Here is an 8,309-nt window from a genome sequence, read left to right on the forward strand (position 1 = left end):
CCGGAGTGCTCTGTCCTCAGGGGGAAACTAGTTATCAGAGCCTAACCTGCGGGGTTACCGGGGCCTGACCGACCCAGGAAGGGACACCCCTAGCTCCAACCCCCTCTGGCCACCCTGCCTCACCCAAGGGGGCAGAAACACTGACGAATACTGGTGACATTTCTGGCCTGGAGGCACAGGCTCACTGAGGATAGGACCTAATCACAGGCTGTAGCACGCTTACCCTCCCTGTACCGCGCACCACCGTGTAACCAAAGGCCCATGGACGGCAGTTCCTTTAACCCAGCACATCGTGTCTGGCTATCAAGAAAAAAAATATATATACAAGGCACAGAAAAACGGGGAAATAACAACTGGAAAAGACAGCAAGCATCAGAAGCAGACACGGCCATGAGGTTGGAACGGTCAGCCCGGGAACTTAATCCAACTGAGAATGTACTAAGTTCTCTGATGGACAAAGGAGACAGCACGCGAGCAAGGACAGGCACTGTGAGCGGAGGGATGGAAATTCTAAGGAAAAAAATGCTAGAGATGGAAAAAACACACTGTAACGCAAATGAAGAATGCCTTTTACGGACTTTTAAGGAGCTCGAGTTAGAGGACATATCAACAGATTCCTCAAAAAGAAAGAAAGAAAGAAAAGAGAACAAAGTTCGGGAGGAAAAACCCCCAGAATATTCAAGACTGTGGGACGACTACAAAAGGTGTAGTAAGGTCTGCGTAATGAGAATGCCAGACGAGAGGAGACAAAGGAAAAGAAGGGACATTTGAAACAGTAACAACTGAGAATGTCCCAAAATTCACGCCTGACACGAAATCACAGATCCACGAAACTCAGAGAACACCAAGCAGGATAAGTGTCAAAAAACAGAAACGAAACAAACAAAACTACTCGTAGTTGTAGAATTTCCAAACTACAGGAAATCAAAGATGAATAAAAAACCCTGGAAAAAAAAAAGCCAGAGGAAATAAACACCTTATCCGTACAGGAAGAAAGGTAAGAATGTCACTTGACGTGTCCTCGGAAACTATGCAAGAAGAGAGTGAAATGAAATGTGTAAAGCGTCTAGAGAGAAAACCCACTGACCCACGATTCTGTGCCCTGCGAAGTTATTCTTTAAAAGTGAAAGAGAAGTAGAGACTGTCTCAGACCCACACGAACTGAGGAAATCTGTTGCTGGTAGACCTGCCTTGCAAAAAACGTTAAAAGAAGTTTTTTTTAGAGAGAAGGAAAATAACGCAGGTCAGAAACTCAGACCCACATAAAGTAATGAAGAGCACTGAAGTGGGGTAGTGAGGATCAAAAACGTTTATTTTTCATATTCTTGATAGATGAGCAGATGATACTTTGTTTAAAATAGTAATAGCAACAATGTAGTTGACTGTCTATGCTCCTGTGTATACACACGCTTATGTATTCTGTATAAATAAAATGAATGACAGTGATGGCACAAGGGATGGGAGGAAGGAGTTAGGGACAGCCTCTTACCGTGCTACCCATGACATGACATAAAGTTATTTGACAATGGATTTTGATTAGTTGTAACTGTATACTGCAAACTCTAGAATAACTACTAAAGACAGTCAAAAAATAATTACAACTGATATGCTTAGGAAAAAGAGAAAATGGAATCATAGAAAATGCTCAGTTAAATCGACAAAAGGCAAAAAGAGTGGAAAACAGAAATAAGAACAAAGAACAAGGGCAACAGGTAGAAAATACTAAGAATATAGTAGATATTAGTCTAACGATGTCGGTCATCACTTTGAATGTCAATGGAATAAACGCACCAATTAAAAAGCAGATGTGGTCAGAGTGGATTAGAAAAAAAAAAAAATGACCCAGCTATATGTTGTCTACGAGAAACTCACTTTAAATATAAAGACACATATAAAGTAAAAGTGAACGGATGGAGGAAAATACACCATGCTCAGTCCTAATCAAAAGAAAGCAGGAATAGCTATGTTAATTTCAGACAGAGCAGGCTGCAAAGTGAGGAAAGTTACCAGGGATGAAGAAAGGCATGACACAGTGATAAAGGGGCCAAATCTCCAAGCAGACTTGACAGTCCCAGTCTGTGCGCACCTAACAGCAGAGTGTCACGAAGTAATAGAAGGGCCAACAGAAAGAGATGAATCTACTATCACTGCTGGAGGCTTCCACACCCCTCTGTCAGAAATGGACAGATGCAGCCAGCGGACAGTCAGTAAGGACACAGCTGAGCTTATCAACACCATCAATCAACTGAATGTAGACTACTGACATCTACGGACTGCATTGCCCAGCAATGGAAGAATACACAGTCTTCCCAATCTCACGTGGAACATTTACTAACATAGACCACTTTCTGGGCCATAAAACATGCCCTCACAAATTTAAAAAAATAGAAATCATGCAACGCCTTCTCTCAGAATCCAATGGGTCTACGGCCATGTCACCCGGAACACGCCCGATCCCATCTGATCACAGAAGCTAAGCAGGGTCGGGCCTGGTTAGTACTTGGATGGGAGACCACCTAGGAAGACCAAGTGCTGTAGGCGTAAAAAAACAAACAAACAAACAAAAAAACCCAACTATAATAGAACCCAATGGAATTAAACTAGAAATCGAGAACAGAAAGATAACTAGAAAATCTCAAAATACATAGAAATTAAACAACACACTTCTAACACATGAATTTAAGAAGAAATCGCAAGAGAAATTTAAAAATATTTTGAAATACATGAAAATGAAAGTACAACTTTGAAAGAGGGGGCATCACTACAGATCTTATGGACATTTAAAGGCTAATAAAGAGATAATATGAACTCTGTGCCCAGAGATTTTGATAACATAGATGAAATGATTCCATTTCCTGAAAGATATAAGCTACCATAACACACACACAGAAACAGACAATCTGAATAAAGAAACCGAATCATAATTAACAACTCTCCAAGTTGGAAAGCAACAGCCTCTCTTTCAGAGGATAGAAACAGAAGAAATATTTCCAAACTCATTCTGTGATGCCAACATCACCGTAATACAAAATCAGACAAGATATTACAAGAAAACTTCAGACCAATATCTCTCACGAACATAGATGTAAACATCTTTGACAAGATATGAGCACATCGAATCTAATGGTGTACAAAAAGAATTATATACCGTGTCCCAGCGGGGTTACCCCCGGTTTGCAAGAAAGGCCAGTTCGTCATTTGAAAATGAATGAATGCGATCCATCATATCGACAGGCTAAAAATGAAAAAAATCACACAATCATTCCTATCAATACATGCAGAAAAAGCATTTGTCAAAACTCGATGCTCATTCATGATACAACTTAATAAACTAGGACTAAAAGAGACTTCTTCGGCTTCATAAAAATATCGACAAAAACCCCACAGCGGACATTATACTTAAGGATGAGGACCTCACAGCTTTCCCCCCGGGATCAGGTACAAGGAAGGACGTCTCCTCTCGCCGCGGCTTTGCGACACTGTAACGGAATCTGTAGTTCATGCAATAAGACAAGAAAAGGGAATAAGAAGGTGTACGGACTGGGAGGAAAGAAATAAAAGTGTCTTTGTTTGCAGATGACACGATTATCCGTGTAGAAGAGCCAAGGAATTGATGGAAAGACTTCTAGAGGTGACAAGCGATTATGCCAAGTTTACCGGGTATATTTTTAAAATACAAAAGTAAAACGCTTTTCTGCATACAAGCAATAGAAAAGTGGCATCTAATGTACAAACACACAGTCTCATTTACGTTAGTGCCCCCAAAATGAAATCCTTAGGCATAAATCTGACAAAATACATAGAAGATCTATTTGAGGAATTAGCAAAACTGACGATTGAAATAAAAGAACTAAATGCAGAGAAATTTCAGGTTCATTAACAGGAAGACTCGACGTGGTCTGGTTGTCGGTCCCCCAAACAGATCTGTAGACTCACTGCAATCCCAGTTAAAGCCTCAGCAATTATTTTGTACATATCAGCAAAGCAATTCCAAGATTCGTTTGGAGAGGCAGAAGACCCAGCACAGCCAACGCCGTATTGAAGGAGAAGAATAAAGTTGGAGGACGGATGTCACCTGACGTCAAGACTTACTGTATGCCTGCAGCAATCAAGGCAGGCGGTTATGGGCAAAAGAGAGACTAATAGACCCACAGAACAACAGACAGCTCAGAAACGGACCCACGTCAATATAGTCAACTAATCTCTGACCAAGGAGCAAAGGCAAGACAGTGGAGAAAATACAGCCCATTCAACCGACGGTGCTGGAACATGCACGTGCAGAAAAGTGAATCGAGACACAGATCGTGCACCCTTCACAAAAGTTAACTCAAAATGGACCTCAGTATAAAACACGAAACTATAAAACTCCTAGGTGGTGACATGTGAGAAAACCCAAAAGACCTTGGATATGGTGATGTCTTTTCAGATAAAACGCCATAGAGATGATACGTGAAAGAAGGAATTGATAACCTGGATTTCATTAAAATTCAAAATTTCCACTCCACGACAGTGTCAACAGAGTAAGAATACAAGGCACAGAATGGAAGAAAATATTTTCAAAAGACACATCCGATAATGGACTGTTACCCCAAATCCACAAAGAACTCTTAAGACTCAACAATAAGAAAACAAAACAACTCAATTACCTTAACAGAAAACTCAGCAAAGTTTTACAGATGGCAAATGAGCACATGAGAAGATGCTCCACATCTTCTGTCGTCGGGCAGATGCAAACTACAACGACAGCGAGACGCCACCACACCTGTTAGGACGGCCAACATCCGGGGCCCCGACAGCAAGTGCCGGTGAGGATCTGGAGCCACGGGAACTCTCAGTAAGTGCTGGGGAGAGAGCCAAGTGGCACCGACACTTTGAAGACAGATTGTCGTTTCTTCCAAAACGAAACATTTCTTACTGTGCAATGCACCACTTGCTGCTTACCCGAAAGAGCTGCAAACCTATGTCCGCACCAAACCCTGCACGCTGATGTGTATGGCAGCTTTATCCGTAACTGGCAGATGTCGGAAGCAGCCAAGACGTCCTCCAGTAGGTGAGGGTGTCAATGAACGGGTCCATCCAGACAGTGGGGTATTATTTAGTGCGAAAAAGAAATGAGCCATCAAGCCACGAAAAGACATGGAGGAAACAAACGCACATCACGAAGCAAAGAGGCTACACGCGGTCCGATTCCAACTATACGACATTCTGGAAAAGGCAAAGCTATGGGGATGGCGAAAAGATCGGTGGCTGCCAGGGGTGGGGTGGGGGTGGGGGAATCGATACTGAAGCACCGATGACTTTTCAGGCAGCGAAACTGCTCCGTGTGATTGTGGATACTCCGAGGGAGGGACTGTGACGCAGACCGTGGACTCCCGGTGATCATGACACGTCAGTGCAGTTTCGTCAGTTGTGACGAATGTGTCACTCTGGTGGGAGATGCCAGTGACTGCGGATGGTGCGCATATGTGGGGCCGGGGGACACGGGGCAAAATCTCTGTACCTTCCGCTCAGTTTTGCTGTCAGCCTAGAACTGCTTTAAAAAAATAACAATAAAGACCTCAAGATTAGACTCCTGCACGTAAGTTTCAAGTCCTTTTGAGTTTGTGGGTCGTCCATCATCTCCCTTTTTTCTTCCTTGGCACACTTTATCCCCCGCAGCCTGGACCGTGTCGACTGAACTCCTGAGGAGCTGTTCAACGTGTTCCTCGATCCTCTGGAGTTCTCGTCAACTCGCAGTTGGTCCCGAGGTGTCATCAGACTCGGGTTTGATTTCGTGGGCAAGATGACGTCACAGGTGGTGCTGTCTCCCTTTCATCAGGAAAAACGGTGTCTTGTTTTCTCTCTCTTTGTTGAGAGCATGACTGATGCTCAGTATCTACCTTCATTAATTCATCAAGGGCGGGAGGCTTCCTAATCCACGTATGAGCTGGGACGCATCTTTAAAGAGAAACCTTTGCTCACCTATCACTTGGTTACCCAAATATACCGCGTGTGTAGGATAGGCAAGTTAAATGCTTGATTCTTCGTCTTTATCGACTAGTTTTCAAAGTAAGTTCATCCACTAGCATGCCCCAACTGTAAACAATTAGGTTTCGGTTATGATTATTATTATCATCATCAATCTTAATCTATTTAGTATCATAATGTTTGCTTTTCAAAGGCATTAAAGACTATTCTAAAAGATGACATTGGCTTCTTTGGAAATGTTCTCACCTGTAGTTGTTCAATGCAGACTGTTGATAGAGGCCAATTCTTTAGTCAATGCAGACGTATCATTGACCCCTGGAATAAACAACTGAGCAGAAACGTCTGCCCTGGTTTTAAATCGCTGCTGCTCCCAAGGTCCTAAATTCTTCCAGAGATAATTCTCAATGCGAGGCTAATGTACTTAAACGAGGTGTTTTTTTTTTTTTTTCCCTTGGACACATTTATTCAGATGTTGCAATCAAAAACCATTTAATTAACTTACCTTTTATAAAAGGCTTTCTTTCTCGGCTAACAAATGAGACACTTTATAACTTATTTTGGTAGCTGATTCGTTCTCTTATTTTTTCTTCTGTCGTAAGATACTGTTTGAAAATTTTCTAGTTTTTCTGACCCTGACTTTCCTGTGATTTGAGGGTGTGCTGACAGATGCTTAGTCTGGTGACGTCGATGTACATACATTGTGGCGTTTTAGTGTGGCTGCTGTGACCGCGGTAAACGTGACGTCCTGCCATGTAATTTGATAATAGCATGGTCTGCATTTTTTACGTGTTGCAGAGCATGGCGTGCGCAGTCCACTTTTCTCTTCTTTTCTCGTTTTGACGTAAAGGATACGCACTGGTAGTTTTTTCTTAAAGCCACAGTATGGCGATATGTGTAGCACTCAACGTGCTGCTGAGCTATAACTGTGTGACTGTGCGTTGCGTTGTTCCAAGCACAGTGGGAAGTGACAAGCACACCCCAGACAGTCCCTGCCACATCACTCACCTGTGCCCCGGGAGCAGGAAAACACCCACCGAAAACACGTGAACAAACAGGCATGGCTGTGTTCCCACAAAAGCTTATCGATGGACGCTGGGCTTCAAATTTCAAAATGATTTGCATGCGCTACAAAAGGGTGTTCTTTTATTGCTTTTTTCTTAACCATTTTAAAATGTAAAAACTGCTTAGCTCACGGGCCACACAAAAATAGGTGGCAGGTCAGACTTGGTCCAGTTGCAAACCCTGGCTTTAAAGTCGATAAATGTCGTTTTTATTTTCTTTGAGTGCCATCGATAAGCAATCACATGCACGCAGAGAGAGTCATCTCTCCTGGCAGTCTGCCCACTTCGCACCCAGCCCCCAGGGCTGTCATCAAGGACGGACACTCATAAGTGTTGGCGGGGACGGGCAGAAACCGAGACCGTCACATGCTCCTTGTGGGAATGTAAAGCAGGGCAGCTGCTTTGGAAAACAGATTGGCGTGTCTCAGAAAGTTAAAGCTAGCGCTGCTACACAGCCTACACGTCTCCCCCACAGACACGCACGGGAGAGAAAAACACGTTCACGCAGACATCTGTACACGGATGCTCCCGGCAGCGTGACGTCACGGCCGAAAAGTGGAAACAACTCAGATGTCCATCAACTGGTGAACAGAAAAACAAAATATGTTCTGTCCACATCATGGAATAGCGTTTAACCATTACAAGGAACACATTAGGGACCCACGCCACAACCTGGCCGAACCTAGAAAACACACTGCTCCTGAAAGAAGCCAGTTACAAAAGGCCACAGTGTCGGATCCCGTTTCTATGACGTGCCCAGAACAGACGGATCCGTAGAGACGGAAAGTAGGTTAGGGGTTGTCAGAGGCTGGGGGGGAGGAGGGGGGAGGGGAGGGATGAAAACGCGCTGGGACCAAAGAATGGTGAAGACCCTACGACCTGTGGCTGCACCGGAAACTGCTCAATCACACGCGCCATAAAGATGACTCACACGGTGTGAGGATTATACCTCAAGAAAACGAGGTCGTGTACGATGCGTGCGCGTCGCCTTTTCCCCTTGACGTTCTCCAGGGGAGAAATGCGGGAACGATGGGATAGAGAGGCTGCTACGTCCGGCGTCGGCGAGCTCACGACTGACGCGCCCGTGGCCCAAGCACCAAAACGTCAGAGCCCTTGACTGGTCGTAAAGAGGCCTCGGACCACTGGAAAGCGAGCCGCCAGAGACCGGTCCTACAGCCTGCTGAGTTAACGGTCAAGTTCACCGTGCATAGTGGTTTTAATAGAAAGTTACCGCAGTGGCTGAGAAGAAAGCCTGATGAGTTAGAAATAAAATAAAAATAG

General features: G+C 44.0%; 1 pseudogene; it reads left to right on the top strand.

The window, feature by feature from the left end:
• Positions 1-2,422: 2,422 nt before the first annotated feature.
• On the top strand, positions 2,423-2,541 carry LOC112471104 (annotated as a pseudogene).
• Positions 2,542-8,309: the final 5,768 nt, after the last annotated feature.

This window comes from Pteropus alecto, unplaced genomic scaffold, assembly GCF_000325575.1.
Source record: "Pteropus alecto unplaced genomic scaffold, ASM32557v1 scaffold45, whole genome shotgun sequence".
NCBI lineage: Eukaryota > Metazoa > Chordata > Mammalia > Chiroptera > Pteropodidae > Pteropus > Pteropus alecto.